This window comes from Apodemus sylvaticus, chromosome X (genome assembly GCF_947179515.1).
Source record: "Apodemus sylvaticus chromosome X, mApoSyl1.1, whole genome shotgun sequence".
Classification (NCBI taxonomy): Eukaryota; Metazoa; Chordata; class Mammalia; order Rodentia; family Muridae; genus Apodemus; species Apodemus sylvaticus.
The window spans coordinates 97858047-97876940 of NC_067495.1; the positions used below are offsets into that span (position 1 = coordinate 97858047).

Genomic DNA, 18894 nt, shown 5'->3' on the forward strand with positions numbered 1-18894 from the left:
AGTGGCAGCCTAGAAGGTAACCATTTGAACAGTAATAGTTGTGCTTTTCATGGGTTGAAACATTAAGTTACTAAATAACAAGGCTTGAAAGCTAAGGCACGTTTTAAAAAAGAATAAAGGTGTGTTCAGGAAGTTTCAGGCAACTTTGGTTCCCTGAAATATAAGAGCATATTGCTAATTCAGTAACATTATTATGAATTTGACGTTATACTGTTAACTGAACTAATCCAACAAAAAATTGAGTTAAAATTGAGGAGCACAAATAATTCAGTGTTGTTTATTGTAGGTCTGTCATATTTTGAAGAGCACACGATTATTTGCTCTTATTATTCTTATTTTCTTTTTATTGAAAATAGAAATGTTTTGTCATACAAGAAATGACAGAAAAACTCTAAAACACTAAACTGGACACCGTCAATTATACACTAATACCTAATGTAGATCACTGGAAGGTTCTGAATATTGCTTCAGTCTCTGTGACTTCATATATGAAATGATCAGACAGGATACATGTTTGGGGATGTAGCTCAATGGTAGAGCACATGCTTAGCATGTATGAGGTTCCGGGTTCGATTCCCGGCATCTCCACATAAGTCTTTTCATCTTTGGATTTTTTATTTTCCGATTCTTTTCTACACAAGGTGTCTCAGACTGTAACTTTCTGTTATGAGGTTAAATAAGCATAGATAATTATTGGATGAAAGTGTTCATCTAGGACCATGACAACAATGTTGCTCTATAACATGACATTTCCATGGAGAACTCCACAGACTGGGGAGAACACTGTGGTCATGCCTCCAGGAATATGTTTTGTTCACAGCTTGAGTGAAGCTCTGCTTTCTGGCTGGTTGCAGTTTCCCTTGTGGGTAAGCTTTCTCAGGTTGGGGGCCTAGATAACAGGAGGGAATGAGTTCTACTTTGAGAGACTGGAAGAGAGGGTGGGGTGGAGCCATCCCTAGTTACTAAACAGAATGCTCATTGTGGTTGTCATGGAAACCTAGAGTCATTGTGGAAACCTTTTTCAGTGTGTACCTAGGAGAATATGTAGTGAAAGGAGCATTCTCTGGAGCCAGGCTTGTGGATTCCCAGAGGTTGAATCTCCCTGAGGGTGGGAAGACAGATGCAGGGATTGCAGACCCAAGTAGGCTCACCACCACTTCAGGATTTGTGGTCAGTGTGTTGCGAGCAGAATGAGAGGGACTGGGACCTTTCTGCCTCCTCAGAAGCTTTTTTTTTTCCATGTTAACAATTCTATGAAATACTTTGCATCATTACCACATTTTTCAGATTGAGAATATGTTACCTAATATTAAAGAAGTATTTAATGAACATTACAAAATGTATGTCAAAATCAGGGACTTATTGTCTCATCAGCTCGAGTCCAAGGCCAATATTAAATATTCTGTACTTTCATCCGTTTTCTCATTTAGAAAACTAGACACTTTTTTGAGCTCTATAAACTGCAAGCATTTTGGACACTACACCAGAGACCTCTAAATAAACTGTATCTGCCTCTGAGCATTATGAATCCCACACACATGCTACTTTTATAATTATTATTGAACTATGTCTTTAAACCTGTGATATATTAAGTTCTATTTGCATTAGAAATTTACCATGAGCCTATGAGGCCCTGGACTATGTAGGATTTTCATTACTTTTCCTAATTTTAACAGCAGTGTGAAAATGGAGTGGGTGTTACTATGATTCTGATTTTGTGGATGAGAAAATGAAGTTTTAGAAGAGTGAAGTAACTTAGCAAATATTCAGCAGGTGACAAAAACAAGTTGTGTCCTATCCTGGGGCCTGTGGCTTCATTCATTTACCAATTTACTTTGGTGATTGACAAACCAGCCAAAGGGACCCAACAGTCTTTACTCCTGCCTTAGCAAGCACTGTTCATGGCTGCAGGAATGTAAGTCTCCTCCAGGACTCAGCAAGTCTGACTTTGCTTCTATATTCAATCCAATCCCTACATCCTCTAGGATCTCTTTCCTCATTTTATATACATACATACATACATACATACATACAACCACTGAAGTTCTCTTTCAGCTATCATGGTATCAACTGAACCGCTGCCAGAGCGTGACCAATACAGAGGCAGAAGCTCACACCCAACCATTGAACTGAGCATGGGGTCCCCAATGGGGGAGATTGGGAGAACACTGAAGTATCTGAGGGTATTTGCAGCCCCAAGGATGGAGCAACAGTGTCAACTGTCCAGACCCCCTGGAGCTCCTGGGGACTGAGCCACCAACCAAAGAGTACACATGGAGTGACCCATGGCCCTGGGCACATATGTGGCAGAGGATGGCCTTGTTTGGTCATCAGTGAGAGGAGTGGCCCTTGGGACTGAGGGTGTTTGATGCCCCAGTGTAGGGGAATGCCAGTGAGGAAGGACAGGAGTGGGTGGGTGAGAAGGTGAGCACCCTCACAGGGGCAGGGGACGGTGGGATAGGGGATTTCCCAAGGGGTAACCTGGAGAGGGGATAGCATTTGAAATGTTAATAAAGAAAATATCCAATCCAAAATCAATGAATAAATAAAAACCAATATAAATTAGGATCTGCATATGTATCATATGGAAAAACATTTTTTAAATTTATTTTATTTTATTTTAGAAATTTATAAAAATAAATGCCTATAAAATGTCTAACAGAATGTATAAAAAGAAAATTTCATTAACTAGGATATATGTGAAGATTTCACACCCAAGACACCAAATAAAAACCAAAATTGGAAGACTGCAGATATCTTAAAATTTACATAGGTTTAAAAAAATGAGATGATTTAAGACCATGTCTAGGGGAATAGTTTAAAAAGTTCATATCTATAGTAACCATGACAGCCACAAATGCTCCTCCCTCTGCTCAGTAACTAGGAAGGCTCTCCACTGCCCTCCCTTCCTTTCTCTCAAAGCAGAATTCATTCACCCTTGTCCTTTATCACCTGAGAAATCATACCCATAAGGGAAACTACACCAGCTAGAAAGCAGAGCTTCGCTCAACTTGTGAAGGAAACATTCCTAGAGGCATGGCCAGACTGTGCTCACCAGAAGATGGAGGTCTCCATGGAAACATCATCAAGGTTAAAGAGCAACATTGTTTTCACATCAAGATTAGAGAGCAACATTGTTTTCATGGTCCTAGATGAGCTCTTTTACTATACTGAGGAGACTCTGGAGGTCTCTATGGAAATGTGTTCTAGGTTGTGACACACTGTGTAGAAAGAGAAGCTGAAGAGAAAAAGAAAAACATCAGAGATACCGGGAGTCGAACCCCGGACCCCGTGTGTTCAAGGTATGGTGCTTTACCGCTAAGCTATATTAAGAGGCCAGTGGGTAGGGTGATTATAGCCTATATCAACATACACTGACTGAAGCTGCCTTTAAAGGGCATGTAAGGATCTGCATCATGTCTTTGTGTACGATTTATGGCTTCTAGTTTATTATTTTATGGAATTTTTCTGTTATTTCTTCTAGGACAAATGAATCTATTTTTAATAAAAATAATACTAAGAACAGGAAATTTTGTATTCTTTGAGACATGGCATACACACAATAAATTGACAGTGTCATGTCAAATTAATTATAATGTGTTTCTGCAGGGTTAGTAAGATCAGGACAAGGTGGGCAGAGGTTGGGACTATGGCATTGCCAGGTTGGGTACACTGACACTTGGGTTTCCTTCACCCTTGTGTGCCTCCCTAGGAGGAAGGCTACCAGGAGCTCTCTGAGACCGAGGCTCCACGGCTGCTCCAATGCAGGTTTAAATGATTTCTTCAGCCTAAATGTGCATTTATAGAGGAACTGAGGGAGGATAAACCTTGAAGATCAGTCAGTGTCATGGGAACAGCATACAGAAGTGCCTTGATCCTGCTCCTGGAGGAAACAGTCTTTTGTCCTTCCCACTTGTTTAGAAGAACTCTAGTGAAGCTTTTGCCTTTCACTACTGGGTCCCCCTGGATGTGCATTAGTATCAACTGGTATTTGACAGTTTGAATCCCTGACATCCAGGGTGCAGAGTTATGTTGATGGTATGAAATCTATCCAGTTGGATGGTAAATGGCCACAAGAGGAAGGACATCTCAGAAGACTAACAAGTGGTACACTAGCCTAGGTGATGGCCAGAGGACTGTGACAGGCATCATAGTTGCAAACACCCTCTTATTCTGCTTCTGGAGAGTGCAGTCCCTGCATTGGACCATGGTCAGATTCTTTACATCCAAGCCAGCATCAAAGGCTCTTTGTTCTCCAAGGTTGCTGTCCATGATCACTCAATTTTTCCTTTTTTATTTTTTTAATTTTTAAGTTATTTTTGTTTATTTCTGCCTTCTATAACCCTCCCTTTCCTCCTCCCTCTTGCCTACAAGTAGGTGCTCACCCATGCCTCCTCCTTTCTGGGCCCTCAAGTCTAGTAAGGATTAAAAGCATTTTCTCTCACTGAGGCCAAATTAGAGAGTCCTCTGCTGGATATGTGCCAGGGGCCTCAGATTGGGCCTGCATGCTCTGTTTGGTGTCTCAGTCTCTGGGATCTCCCTGGGAGTCTAGGTTAGTTGAGTCTTCTGCTATTCCTATGTGGTCATTCTCTTTTTCATATTATTCAGTCCTTGACCAAATTCAACCTCAGGTTGAATCCAATGGTCAGGTGTAAGTATCTGCCTCTCTGTAAGTCAGCTGCTGGTAGGGCCTCTCTCAGGAAAGCCTTGTCAGAGTTTGGTCTGTGAGCACAACATAGCATCAGTAATAGTGACAGACCTTGGTTACCCCCATGAGATGGATCCCATTTTGGGCTGGCCATTGGCAGCATTTCCCCCAGTCTCTTCCCCAGTTTTGTTTCTGCAGTTCTTTTAGACAGGAACAATTCTGGATTAGAGTCTTGACTGTGGTTTATTAACACTGTCTATGTAAAGGAGGTAGAAACTTTTAGTTCCCTCTTCCCCATGTTAGGGGTTTTGGCTATGGTCACCTTCCATGAGTCCTGAGAGTCTCTTACCTCTTAGGTCTCTTGTACTATATAGATGGTCTCCCTACTTCCCATTCCCAGAGGATGCATATTTCCATTCATTCTCCTGGCCCTCTGCGATACTCTCTCCTGTCCCCTCCATATCAGACCCTGTTCCTCCTTTGCCCTCTCCCTCTCTTCTCACATACAGGTCCCTCCCTCTCTCTGCCTACTCTGATTATCCACCCCCCCACACACACACACTTCTAATCAGGATTGAAGCCTCCTTACTTGGCATTTCTTCATGTTGTGATTTTCTCTGGGTTGTATCCCAGGTATTCAGTACATTTTGGCTAATATCCATTTATCTAGTTCCATCCATTTACCTGATACATCATGATGTCCTTGTTTTTATAGCTGAGTAGTATTCCTTTGAGAAAGTGAAGCACATTTTCTGTATCCATTATTCTGCTGAGGGACATCTGTGTGGTTTCTGGCTATTACAAATAAGGCTGCTATGAACTTGCTGGAGCATGGATCCTTGTGGTATGGTGAGGTGTCTTTAGGGTATATGCACAAGGGTGATATAGCTGGTGAAGTAACATGGCTTAGAGAGGTGTGGTTCCCACTCTTGAGGTCTGAGACAAATCATGAAATGTCTCTGGTAGTTGCAGAACAGACAAATCAGCTGCTGCTAGCTGATAACAACAGAATGGTCTAAGAAAACATAAGGTGTTCCCAGGTTGTGGTGCTCTTTTTGATGTATGTGCCCTCCTTATGGTTTAACCGGGTGCTGTAAACCAATCAGCTTAAAGGACAACATCCCTTTACCATCTCATGTAGTGCCAAGGCTTGGAAACACCTGCTTTTTGTTTGTTCCATTATAATCCCCTTCCCCACTCAAGCAAATCAGTAGCCTCCCTATATTGAAAGGATAAGCAGGTTGAGAAAGAAATTAGGGAAATGACACCCTTCACAATAGCCACAACAGTATAAAGTACCTAGGGGTGACTCTTACAAAACATGTGAAAGATCTATATGACAAGAACTTCAAGACTCTGAAGAAGGAAATATTAGAAGACCTCAAAAAAATGGAAAAACCTCCCATGCTCATGGATTAGCAAGATTAATATAGTTAAAATGGCCATTTTGCCAAAAACAATATACAGATTCAACGCAATACCTATCAAAATCCCAACTCAATTCTTCATAGAGTTAGAAAGAGCAATTTTGAAATTCATCTGGAATAAAAAAAAAAACAGGATAGCTAAAACTATTCTCAACAACAAAAGAAATTCTAGGGGAATCAGTATCCCTAACCTCAAGCAATACTACAGAGCAATAGTGTTCAAAATTGCATGGTATTGGCACAGTGACAGGCAGGCAGATCAATGGAACAGGATTGAAGTTCCAGAAATGAATCCACATACCTATGGTCACTTGATCCTCAACAAAGGGGCAGAAAACATCCAATGGAAAAAAGATAGCCTTTTCAACAAATGGTGCTGGTTCAACTGGAGGTCAGCATGCAGAAGAATGTGAATTGATCCATCCTTGTCTCCTTGTACTAAGCTCAACTCCAAATGGATCAAGGACCTACACATAAAGCCAGGCACTCTGAAGCTAATAGAAAAGAAACTGGGGAAGACCCTTGAGGACATCAGTACAGGGGGAAAGTTTCTGAACAGAACACCAATAGTGTATGCTCTAAGATTAAGAATTGACAAGTGGGACCTCATAAAATTACAAAGTTTCTGTAATGCAAAGGACACCATCAAAAGGACAAATCTTCAACAAACAAATTGGGTAAAAATCTTCACCAACCCTACATCAGATAGAGGGCTTATATCCAATATATACAAAGAACTCAAGAAGTTAGACTCCAGAAAAACAAATAACCTTATTAAAAATGGGGTACAGAGCTAAACAAAGAATTTTCACCTGAAGAACATGGGATGGCTGAGAAGCATCTTAAAAAAATGCTCAACTTCATTAGTCATTAAGGAAATGCAAATCAAAACAACCCTGAGATTTCACCTTACACCAGTCAGAATGGCTAAGATTAAAAATTCAGGAGACAGCAGGTGTTGGCAAGGATGTGGAGAAAGAGGAACACTCCTCCACTGTTGGTGGGGTTGTAAATTGGTACAACCACTCTGGAAATCAGTCTGGTGGGTCCTCAGAAAACTGGGCACCTCACTTTCGGAAGATCCTGCTATACCACTCCTGGGCATATATCCAGAAGATTCCCCAGCATTTAATAAGGATACATGCTCCACTATGTTCATAGCAGCCCTATTTATAATAGCCAGAAGCTGGAAAGAACCCAGGTATCCCTCAACAGAAGAGTGGATGCAAAAAATGTGGTATATCTACACAATGGAGTACTATTCAGCCATTAGAAACAATGAATTCATGAAATTCTTAGGCAAATGGATGGAGCTGGAGAACATCATACTAAGTGAGGTAACCAAGTCTCAAAAGATCAGTCATGGTATGCACTCACTAATAAGTGGATCTTAACCTAGAAAACTGGAATACCCAAAACCTAATCCACACATCAAATGAGGTACAAGAAGAACGGAGGAGTGGCCCCTTGTTCTGGAAAGACTCAGTGTAGCAGGATAAGGCAAAACCAGAACAGGGAAGTGGGAAGGGGTGGGTGGGAGAACAGGGGGACAGAGGGGCGCTTATGGAACTTTTGGGGAGTGGGGGGCCAGAAAAGGGGAAATCATTTGAAATGTAAATAAAAAATATATCAGAATAAAATAAAATCCCCTTCCCCTAGACCTCAGGGCCTCTCTCCTCTCCTGTTGCACCATCATGAATGTCAGTGGCTTGATGTCAAGCTTGAATAAAGACCCTCATGTGCTTGCATAGGAGCTGTGGTTCCTGGTGATCTCTTTGGGGTTTTCATGATCTGAGCACAGCACTGTGTCTTCACGAGGAAACTATTTCCAGTTTTCTGAGGAACCAACAGATTGATTTTCAGCATTGTTGAACCAGCTTGCAATTCCACCAGCAAGAGAGGAGTGCCCTCTCTGGTAAAGTGTGGGGAAGAGATAAGCAGTAGCAACCCATTGCCAATGGGGACTGAGTGCTTAGGCAGTGGTGGATAATTGCTGATACTCAACAACCAAGTGCTATGTAAATATGTGTCCGTATATCTCTGTGAGTCAGGATCCTTTTCCATCATATTTCACTCTGGAAGATTTCCTTACATTTTCTTCTTTTATTTGAAATAAATTCTCTTCTAAAATATGCTAATTATAGCTTCCATTCCCTGTACTTTTCCAGATCAAGCCCCCCCCACCCCCGCCAACCCCCTCTGCCCCCGTTTCCTCCCATCTGGATCCACTGCCTACCTGTAACTCATCACAGAAGCACAGGTTTCTAAAAGATCACATCTTCACATAACAAAATAACTTAGAATAGGATAAAGCACAACAATCACATAGCAGGTGGCCAAGGCAAAAGAAGCAAAGACCCAAGATTAGGGACAGGAGTGAGAGCCCCACCTATTCACACACTCAGATGTCACAGATTGTGGTGGGTGTTGCACAACTTTAGGTCCAGCACTGATGAGGAAGAGGGTTGTGGATCTCTGTAGTTGAGGCCAGCCATGTTTACAGAGTGTGTTCCAGGAGAAGCAAAGCTATAAAGTAATATCCTGTCTTGATAAAAAACAAACAAAGAATAGTATTATTAAAATGTGAGACTTTCACAACTAACTTTGACATAAGAATATTTGGCAATGTGGAGGAGAATGTCCCAAGCACGTATTCCCCAGAAAATATGGAGGGGATCGGTCATGATCTCATGACTACTAATAGTGAAGCATTTCCCATCAACATGACTCCAAGAACCCAGGAAGAGAGAAAAGAGAGAAAAATGTGGAATCTGTTAATCTATGGTTCTGTTGACAGCTAGACACATCTCAGGAATCACATGTTGTACGTTATTCCCTCTAACCATGTCAGTATAAACAGTACCATTCTTCCCTTCTTACCTGTATCAGAATGAAGCACAGTGGGGATCTTCTTTTCTGATAATGAAGGGTATATCCACAAGACAAATGTTAGTATAAGTAAGGGAACTGTCTGATGGTCTTTATCCTCAGTGAATCCATCATCAATATCACCCTGCATCACAATAATGGCTCTAAAGCTTCAATCTGCCTGCAAGCATGAGTGTGTGCTGTTTCTTACTGCTACACTTCCAAGTGGGCTCTCTCTCAGTCATACTGTCTGATTTCAGCCACTCTCATCCTAAGACAGGAAGGAGATTGCTTGTTCAGGGTGGACTGTGTTGAGGACCTACCATGTACCATGTATTGCACACAGGATTTTAGGACTGTGAGGACACATTGCCTCATTTAGAGATATCCAGTAGTAATAAATAGATCCTGGAACCTCTCAAAAGCCTTTCCTGTTGTGTCATGCAGATGCCAGGACTCTGGGAGCACTGCTTTCCCTGTTTTCATGAATCCATGAATCCATGGAACTCCATCAATCACCCCAGTTCTCCTGCCTATGGACTGACTCACTAGCACACTTGAAGTTCTGCTCTTCTCACATGGGTCATGAGATGTCATCTGACTCCAACTTTAATAGATGATCTTTCTCACCATGGAATGGTATAATTTTTTGTAAGCAGCAACATTCTCTCCTCAAAAATATAACAGGACAAGTACAAAGTTTTCATAATCAATTGTTTCAGTGTTTAGGTTTTATACTTAATCATGGGTGAGGAGTGTTGTGAATGTGTCAGTGCACAGAAGTTTGCATCCTCTGTAGCTGGAGTTGCAGACAGTTGTGAGCTTCATGACATGGGTGCTGGTCACTGACCTCAGGTCCTCTAAAGGTACAAATAGCTCTTACCTGCTGAACCATCTATCCATCTGTTTTTCCAACTCCCCAAACGCAGTACTCTATGAAAAATGACACAGAAACACACACACACACACACACTTTATTAAGTATATTTTAATGTACATAATTAACATTTTTCAGTGTATTAGGATTTGGTTGTGTGCTAGGAACAACTAATAAAACATCATATCTGCATTCCTCAACATTTAATTTTATACCTGCTCACAAGAGTAAAGTTCCCTCTGGATATGTGTGCCCACTTAGAAGGCATGAAGCAGAGACACTGCCCTGCTGTCCCATTGGGCCAGCTTCTTCCAGCAGCATGAGAAGCCAACGTTCTTCAATCTTTCTGGTTTACTAATTTGTGTGATATATTCATTTATCTGTGAGAACCTGGAGAGAACAAGATGTTTTGCTGTCTGAGAAAGTGATCAGTTTCACAAAATACTGGCTGAGTGAAATTCTGATATCCTGGTATAATGTCTGAGACAATATCTTGGAATGAACTGTAGAATTGAAGGGAAACGTCAATGTCCAAGCTGTGTTTATGCTACACTGCATGAAAGTGAAATATGAGGAGAAGGATGTCATACTATGCTGAAAAAGACAAAGCTCCCATGAAATTGTCCTTGCGAAAAACGAGGGTTCCCAAGGACAGACGAATGTGAAGACACCTTTTGGTAAGGCTCCCCTTAGTTATAGTGTAGAGGATCTGAGGAATATATGCCTGTCATGTGTAGAGCTCTAATTCCATGGTGGTTTTGGAGGGGGAAGGGGATGGAATGAAGAAGACTGGCCCACATTTTTCAATGCTTATTCATCAGCCAGTGGAACTCTTTCAGAAAAACTAGAAGATGTGACCTTCTTAGATTAGATGTGGCCTTGTTGGAGGAAACTTGGCATCGAACCCGGTTGAGCTTTGGTGTTTCAAAAGCCCATGCCATACCAGTCTCTCTCTCTCTCTCTCTCTCTCTCTCTCTCTCTCTCTCTCTCTCTCTCTCTCTCTTTTCTTTAAGACTTATTTATTTATTTATTTATTTATTTTTAATTTTTTAATTTGATATAATTTATTTACATTTCAAATGATTTCCCCTTTTCTAGCCCCCCCCACTCCCCGAAAGTCCTGTAAGCCCCCTTCTCTTCCCCTGTCCTCCCTCCCACCCCTTCCCAGTTCCCCGTTCTGGTTTTGCCGAATACTGTTTCACTGAGTCTTTCCAGAACCAGGGACCACTCCTCCTTTCTTCTTGTATCTCATTTGATGTGTGGATTATGTTTTGGGTATTCCAGTTTTCTAGGTTAATAACCACTTATTAGTGAGTGCATACCATGATTCACCTTTTGAGTCTGGGTTACCTCACTTAGTATGATGTTCTCTAGCTCCATCCATTTGCCTAAGAATTTCATGAATTCATTGTTTCTAGTGGCTGAATAGTACTCCATTGTGTAGATATACCACATTTTTTGCATCCACTCTTCTGTTGAGGGATACCTGGGTTCTTTCCAGCATCTGGCAATTATAAATAGGGCTGCTATGAACATAGTAGAGCATGTATCCTTATTACATGGTGGGGAATCCTCTGGGTATATGCCCAGGAGTGGTATAGCAGGATCTTCTGGAAGTGAGGTGCCCAGTTTTCGGAGGAACCTCCAGACTGATTTCCAGAGTGGTTGTACCAATTTGCAACCCCACCAGCAGTGGAGGAGTGTTCATCTTTCTCCACACCCTCTCCAACACCTGCTGTCTCCTGAATTTTTAATCTTAGCCATTCTGACTGGTGTAAGATGAAATCTTAGGGTTGTTTTGATTTGCATTTCCCTAATGACTAATGAAGTTGAGCATTTTTTAAGATGCTTCTCCGCCATCCGAAGTTCTTCAGGTGAGAATTCTTTGTTTAACTCTGTACCCCATTTTTTAATAGGGTTGTTCGGTTTTCTGGAGTCTAACTTCTTGAGTTCTTTATATATATTGGATATTAGCCCTCTATCTGATGTAGGATTGGTGAAGATCTTTTCCCAATTTGTTGGTTGCCGATCTGTCCTCTTGATGGTGTCCTTTGCCTTACAGAAACTCTGTAACCTTATGAGGTCCCATTTGTCAATTCTTGCTCTTAGAGCATACGCTATTGGTGTTCTGTTCAGAAACTTTCTCCCTGTACCGATGTCCTCAAGGGTCTTCCCCAGTTTCTTTTCTGTTAGCTTCAGAGTGTCTGGCTTTATGTGGAGGTCCTTGATCCATTTGGATTTGAGCTTAGTACAAGGAGACGAGGATGAATCAATTCGCATTCTTCTGCATGCTGACCTCCAGTTGAACCAGCACCATTTGTTAAAAAGGCTATCTTTTTTCCATTGGATGTTTTCAGCCTCTTTGTCGAGGATCAAGTGGCCATAGGTGTGTGGGTTCATTTCTGGATCTTCAATCCTGTTCCATTGATCCTCCTGCCTGTCACTGTACCAATACCATGCAGTTTTTAACACTATTGCTCTGTACTATTGCTTGAGGTCAGGGATACTGATTCCGCCAGATTTTCTTTTGTTGCTGAGAATAGTTTTAGCTATCCTGGGTTTTTTGTTGTTCCAGATGAATTTGATAATTGCTCTTTCTAACTCTGTGAAGAATTGAGTTGGGATTTTGATGGGTATTGCATTGAATCTGTATACTGCTTTTGGCAAAATGGCCATTTTAACTATATTGATTCTACCGATCCATGAGCATGGGAGGTTTTCCCATTTTCTGAGGTCTTCTTCCATTTCCTTCTTCAGAGTCTTGAAGTTCTTGTCATACAGATCTTTCACATGTTTGGTAAGAGTCACCCCAAGATACTTTATACTGTTTGTGGCTATTGTGAAGGGGGTCATTTCCCTAATTTCTTTCTCAGCCTGCTTATCCTTTGAGTATAGGAAGGCCACTGATTTGCTTGAGTTGATTTTATAACCTGCCACTTTGCTGAAGTTGTTTATCAGCTGTAGGAGCTCTCTAGTGGAATTTTTTGGGTCACTTAGGTAGACTATCATGTCGTCTGCAAATAATGATAGTTTGACTTCCTCCTTTCCAATTTGTATCCCTTTGACCTCCTTATGTTGTCGAATTGCCCGAGCTAGTACCTCAAGTACAATATTGAAAAGATAAGGAGAAAGGGGGCAGCCTTGTCTGGTCCCTGATTTCAGTGGGATTGCTTCAAGTTTCTCTCCATTTAGTTTGATGCTGGCTACCAGTTTGCTGTATATTGCTTTTACTATGTTTAGGTATGGGCCTTGAATTCCTGTTCTCTCCAAGACTTTAAGCATGAAAGGATGCTGAATTTTGTCAAATGCTTTTTCAGCATCCAATGAAATGACCATGTGGTTTTTTTCTTTGAGTTTGTTTATGTAGTGAATTGTATTGATGGATTTCCGTATATTGAACCAACCCTGCATTCCCGGGATAAAGCCTACTTGATCATGGTGGATGATCGTTTTGATGTGTTCTTGGATTCGGTTGGCAAGAATTTTATTGAGTATTTTTGCATCGATGTTCATAAGGGAAATTGGTCTGAAGTTCTCTTTCTTGTTGGATCTTTGTGTGGCTTTGGTATCAGCGTAATTGTGGCTTCGTAGAAGGAATTGGGTAGTGTTCCTTCTGTTTCTATTTTGTGGAATAGTTTGAAGAGTATTGGTGTTAACTCTTCTTTGAAGGTCTGGTAGAATTCTGCACTGAAACCATCTGGTCCTGTGCTTTTTTTGGTTGGAAGACTTTCTATGACTCCTTCTATTTCTTTAGGCTTTATGGGACTGTTTAGATGGTCTAGTTGGTCCTGATTTAATTTTGGTATTTGGTATCTGTCAAGGAAATTGTCCATTTCCTCCAGATTCTCCAGTTGTGTTGAGTACAGTCTCTTGTAGTAGGATCTGATGATTTTTTGGATTTCCTCAGTTTCCGTTGTTATATCTCCCTTTTCATTTCTAAGTTTGTTAATTTGGATACTTTCTCTGTGCCCTTTGGTCAGTCTGGCTAAGGGTTTATCTATCTTGTTGATTTTCTCAAAGAACCAGCTCCCGGTTTTGTTGATTTTTTGTATGGTTCTCTTTGTTTCTACTTGATTGATTTCGGCCCTGAGTTTGATGATTTCCTGCCTTCTACTCCTCCTGGGTGAAATAGCTTCTTTTTGTTCTAGGGCTTTCAGGTGTGTCATTAAGCTGGTAATGTATGCTCTCTCCATTTTCTTTTTGGAGGCACTCAGGGCTATGAGTTTTCCTCTTAGCACTGCTTTCATTGTGTCCCATAGATTTGGGTATGTTGTGTTTTCATTTTCATTGTGTTTTAAAAAGTCTTTAATTTCTTTCTTTATTTCTTCCTTGACCAAGGTATCATTGAGTAGAGTATTGTTCAGTTTCCACGTGTATGTGGGTTTTCTGTTGTTTCTGTTGCTATTGAAGACCACTTTTACTCCATAGTGATCAGATAGGAGGCATAGGATTAGTTCTATCTTCTTATATTTGTTGAGGTCTGTCTTGTGACCAATTATATGGTCAATTTTGGAGAAGGTACCATGAGGTGCTGTGAAAAAGGTATATTATTTTGTTTTAGGATAGAATGTTCTATATATATCTGTTAAATCTAATTGGTCCAAAGCTTCAATTAGTTTCATTGTGTCCCTGTTTCATTTCTGTTTTCCTGATCGGTCCATTGAGGAAAGTGCAGTGTTGAAGTCACCCACAATTATTGTGTTAGGTGCAATGTGTGCTTTGAGTTTTAATAAAGTTTCTTTTATGAAAGAGGGTGCCCTTGCATTTGGAGCATAGATGTTCAGGATTGAGAGTTCTTCTTGTTGTATTTTTCCTTTGACCAGCAAGAAGTGTCCCTCAGAGTCTTTTGATGACTTTGGGTTGAAAGTCAATTTTATCTGATATTAAAATGGCTACTCCAGCTTGTTTCCTGAGACCATTTGCTTGTAAAATTGTCTTCCAGCCTTTTACTCTAAGGTAGTGTTTGTCTTTGACCCTGAGGTGTGTTTCCTGTAAGCAGCAAAATGTAGGGTCCTGTTTATGTATCCAGTCAGTTAGTCTGTGTCTTTTTATTGGGGCATTAAGTCCATTGATGTTAAGAGATATTAAGGAATAGTGATTGTTACTTCCTATCATTTTTGACGTTATTTTTTAAATTTGATTGCTTAACTTCTTTTGGGTTTGATAAAGGTTACTATCTTGCTTTTTCCAGGGTGAAGTTTCCCTCCTTGTATTGGTGTTGTCCTCCTATTATCCTTTTTAGGGCTGGGTTTGTGGATAGATATTGGGTAAACTTGGTTTTGTTGTGAAATATCTTAGTTTCTCCATCTATGGTGATTGAGAGTTTTGCTGGATATAGTAGTTTTGGTTAGCATTTGTGTTCTCTTAGAGTCTGCATGAGATCTGCCCAGGACCTTCTAGCCTTCATAGTCTCAGGTGAAAAGTCTGCTGTGATTCTGATAGGTCTTCTTTTATATGTTACTTGGCCTTTTTCTCTTACTGCCTTTAATATTCTTTCTTTGTTTAGAACATTTGGTGTTTTGATTATTATGTGATGGGAAGTATTTCTGTTCTGGTCCAGTCTGTTTGGAGTTCTGTAGGCTTCTTGTATATTCATGGGCATCTCTCTCTTTAGGTTAGGGAAGTTTTCTTCCATAATTTTATTGAAGATATTTGCTGGCCCTTTAAGTTGTAAATCTTCACTCTCATCTATGCCTATAATCCTTAGGTTTGGTCTTCTCATTGTGTCCTGGATTTCCTGGATATTTTGGGTTACAAGCTTTTTGCATTTTGCACTGTCTTTAACTGTTGAGTCCATGGTTTCTATGGAATCTTCAGCATCTGAGATTCTTTCTTCTATCTCTTGTATTCTATTGTTGATATTTGCATCTCTGACCCCTGATTTCTTCCCAAGGCTTTCTATCTCCAAAGTTGTCTCCCTTTGAGTTTTCTTAGTTGTTTCTACTTCTGATTTTAGATCCTGGATGGTTTTGCTTAGCTCCTTCACTTGCTTGTTTGTGCTTTCCTGTAATTCTTTAAGAGATTTTTGTGTTTCCTCTTTCATGACCTCAGCCTGTTGACCAAAGTTCTCCTGTATTTCTTTAAGTGTTTTTTGCGTTTCCTCATTGTTGGCTTTTTATTCTCCTGGATTTCTTTCAATGATTTTTGTGTTTCCCTTGCAAGGGCTTGTAACTTTTGATCCATTTTCTCCTGAATTTCTTTAAGTATGTCCTTCATGTGTTCCTGTACCAGCTTCATGACCAGTGATTTTAAATCCAAATCTTGTTTTAGTGGTGTGATGGGGTATCCAGGACATGCTGGTAGAGGAGAATTGGGTTCAGATGTTGCCATATTGCCTTGATTTCTGTTAGTGGCGTTCCTACGTTTGCCTTTTGCCATCTAGTTCTCACTGGTGTTAGTTTGTCTTGTCAGTGCTGGACTCACCAGTGCAAGCTGCCCCTTCCCAGTGGCCTCTGGTGCACAGCTTACCTCCTGCACTGCCTGTAGACAGGGTGCTGCTGCCCAGGCTGTTCAGATCCTGAAGCAGGCACCCGAAGGCTCCCGCTGGGGCCCGCTGGATTCCCTGGAGCACACCGACTTCTCCCAGCTGGCCGCCCAGAAGCCCCTCTAGCCTCTTGCAGGACCTGGAGATGTGGTGCCGCCACCCAGGCTGATCTCAGTCTGTCCGATCTCTCTGGAGTCCGAAACCAAGATGGAGGTGAGCCTCTCCTGACTGGCGGGAGGCCAAGTTCTGGAGTGGCTTCCGTGCCGCAAAAGGCACTGCAAATCCGCAGCTACTTGCAGCCCGGCTGGCCAGAGAAGGTCAGTGGTCGTGGGCACAGGGCCTAACTGGACCCTGTGTCGCCTTGGTTCCACTGCTAATGGCCCTTCAGCTGGACCAGCCACTGCTGCACTCCCAGTCTCTCTTGCTGTCTATGGATCAGTATGTAGGACTCTCAGCTCCTGCTCCACTCTTCTGTTGAGGGACATCTGGGTTCTTTCCAGCTTCTGGCTATTATGAATAAGGCTGCTATGAACATAGTGGAGTATGTGTCCTTATTACATGTTGGAGAATCCTCTTGGTATATACCTTGGAGTGGTATAGTTGAGTCCTCAGGTAGCACTATGTCCAATTTTCTGAGGAACCACAAAACTGATTCCCACAGTGGTTTTACCAGCTTGCAATCCCACCAGCAGTGGAGAAATATTCCTCTTTCTCCACATTCTCTCCAGCATCTTCTTTCCCCTGAGTTTTTGATCTAAGCTATTCTGACCATTGTGAGGTGGAATCTCAGGGTTGTTTTGATTTGCGTTTCCCTGATAACTAAGGATGCTGAACATTTCTGTAGGTGCTTCAGAGCCATTTGAGTTTCCTCAGTTGACAACTCCCTGTTTAGCTCTTACCCCATTTTTAATAGGGTTATTTTGCACTCTGGAGTCTAGCTTCATGAGTTCTTTGTATACATTGTATACGTGCCCTCTGTTGGTTGTAGGATTAGTAAAGATCTTTTCTCAGTCTGTTGGTTGCCGTTTTGTCCTATTGACAGTGTACTTTGCCTTACAGAATCTTTGCAGTTTTATGAGTTCCCATTTGTCAATTGTTCTTAGAGCATAAGCCATTGGTGTTCTTTTCAGGAAATTTTCCATTGTAACCATGTGTTCAAGGTTCTTCCCAACTTTCACCTCCATATGATTCAGTGTATCTGGTTTTATTTGGAGGTCCTTGATCCACTTGGACTTGAGCTTTGCACAGGGAGTTAAGAATGGGCTGGTTTACATTGTTCTGCATAAAAGGCAGTCTCATTATTAATGAATGACATCTTGGAACAAATTCTTTTGTTCTCATGTACTCTCAACCAACCACAATTCTCTCTTTGGAACATCTGATCAGGCAGACGAAATCCCAGTGCAGGGCTGTGGTTGTGTGAATGAGAATTGTCACCATAAGTTCCTATAATTGAATACTTTGTTTCGAGGTTGCAGATTGATTAGGAAAGATTAGGAAGTGTGGCCCTTTTGGAAGAGGTCTGTCACTGGGGATGGCACTTCAAGTGTCCAAAGCCCTCCCCAGGCCCAGTCTGCCCCTCTTTGCCTCCTGTCAGCGATCAAGACTTAAACTCTGGGTTACTGATCCAGAGCCACTCCTGCCTGAATGCTGGCTTGCTCCTCACCATGATGATAATGGTCGACCCTCTGTCACTGTAAGCAAGCTCCCAGTGTCCTGCTTGATCCTGTATGTTTCCTTGGACATAATGGCTCTCCACAGCAATGGGGTAGTAACCAAGATGAGGCTTACCCTGTGTATCGTAAGGCTTTTGTAATTACCGTGTCTCTTTCACCTGCATTGTCCCTTCGCATAGCTAAGCCTCAGTGGATAACCCCTTTTCAAATGAGTGCCACTACAATGATTCTGAAGTAAAGGAAATACTTTGGAGGTGTCCATTCTTGATCAGGCTTTCCTAAAACTCAGTAGAGGATGAAAAGCTAGGTCCCCACCATCAGTGTGGGTTCATACATAAGAATTCAGATTGTGCCTGAGGCACTTGTTCTCCCTGCTCTACAGAACTGTCTTCAGTTCCTTGGGAAGGAGGAGAAAGGTGGGCCAGGGTGAACATGGCTAAAAGCTGGTTCCTACATCCTCAGTTGTTTCAATGAACAGTTCCGTGATGGGGACACTGTATATCTGGTTAAGTAGTGCATAGTTCAGTACCACGGCAAAGGCAACTCAAGGATATCACCAGCTCCCATCAACTAAGGGAAGAGTGTGGCTTTCTATTTTCTTCTATTGAAATGGTTTCCTTAATTCTCAACAGGAACTACATGCTCACAGGGGTAATGGTGCACATTACTTCTGTTTCTGTGGCCGGACCACAGTGTATCAACAGGTTACGCTTCAATTGTGATGTTATATTTCATAGAAAGGTCATGTGAAGGGGGAATGTACAAAAATCATCTTTCAGAGTGATATTAATAGGACATTAAATATTATCCTTATAGATATGTTACATAAGAATATCAGATCAATTCTACCTGGCCCAGTTTTCTGCAGGGCAGGGCCTAATATTCTTGAAACTGAGATAAATGAATGTTATATT

At 41.4% G+C, this 18894-nt stretch overlaps 1 non-coding gene across 1 annotated transcript; it reads left to right on the forward strand.

Annotated features, from left to right (window-relative positions):
- Nucleotides 1–516: 516 nt before the first annotated feature.
- Trnaa-agc (transfer RNA alanine (anticodon AGC)) lies at nucleotides 517–588 on the forward strand. Its single transcript has one exon. It is a non-coding gene; the product is annotated as a tRNA-Ala (tRNA).
- Nucleotides 589–18894: the final 18306 nt, after the last annotated feature.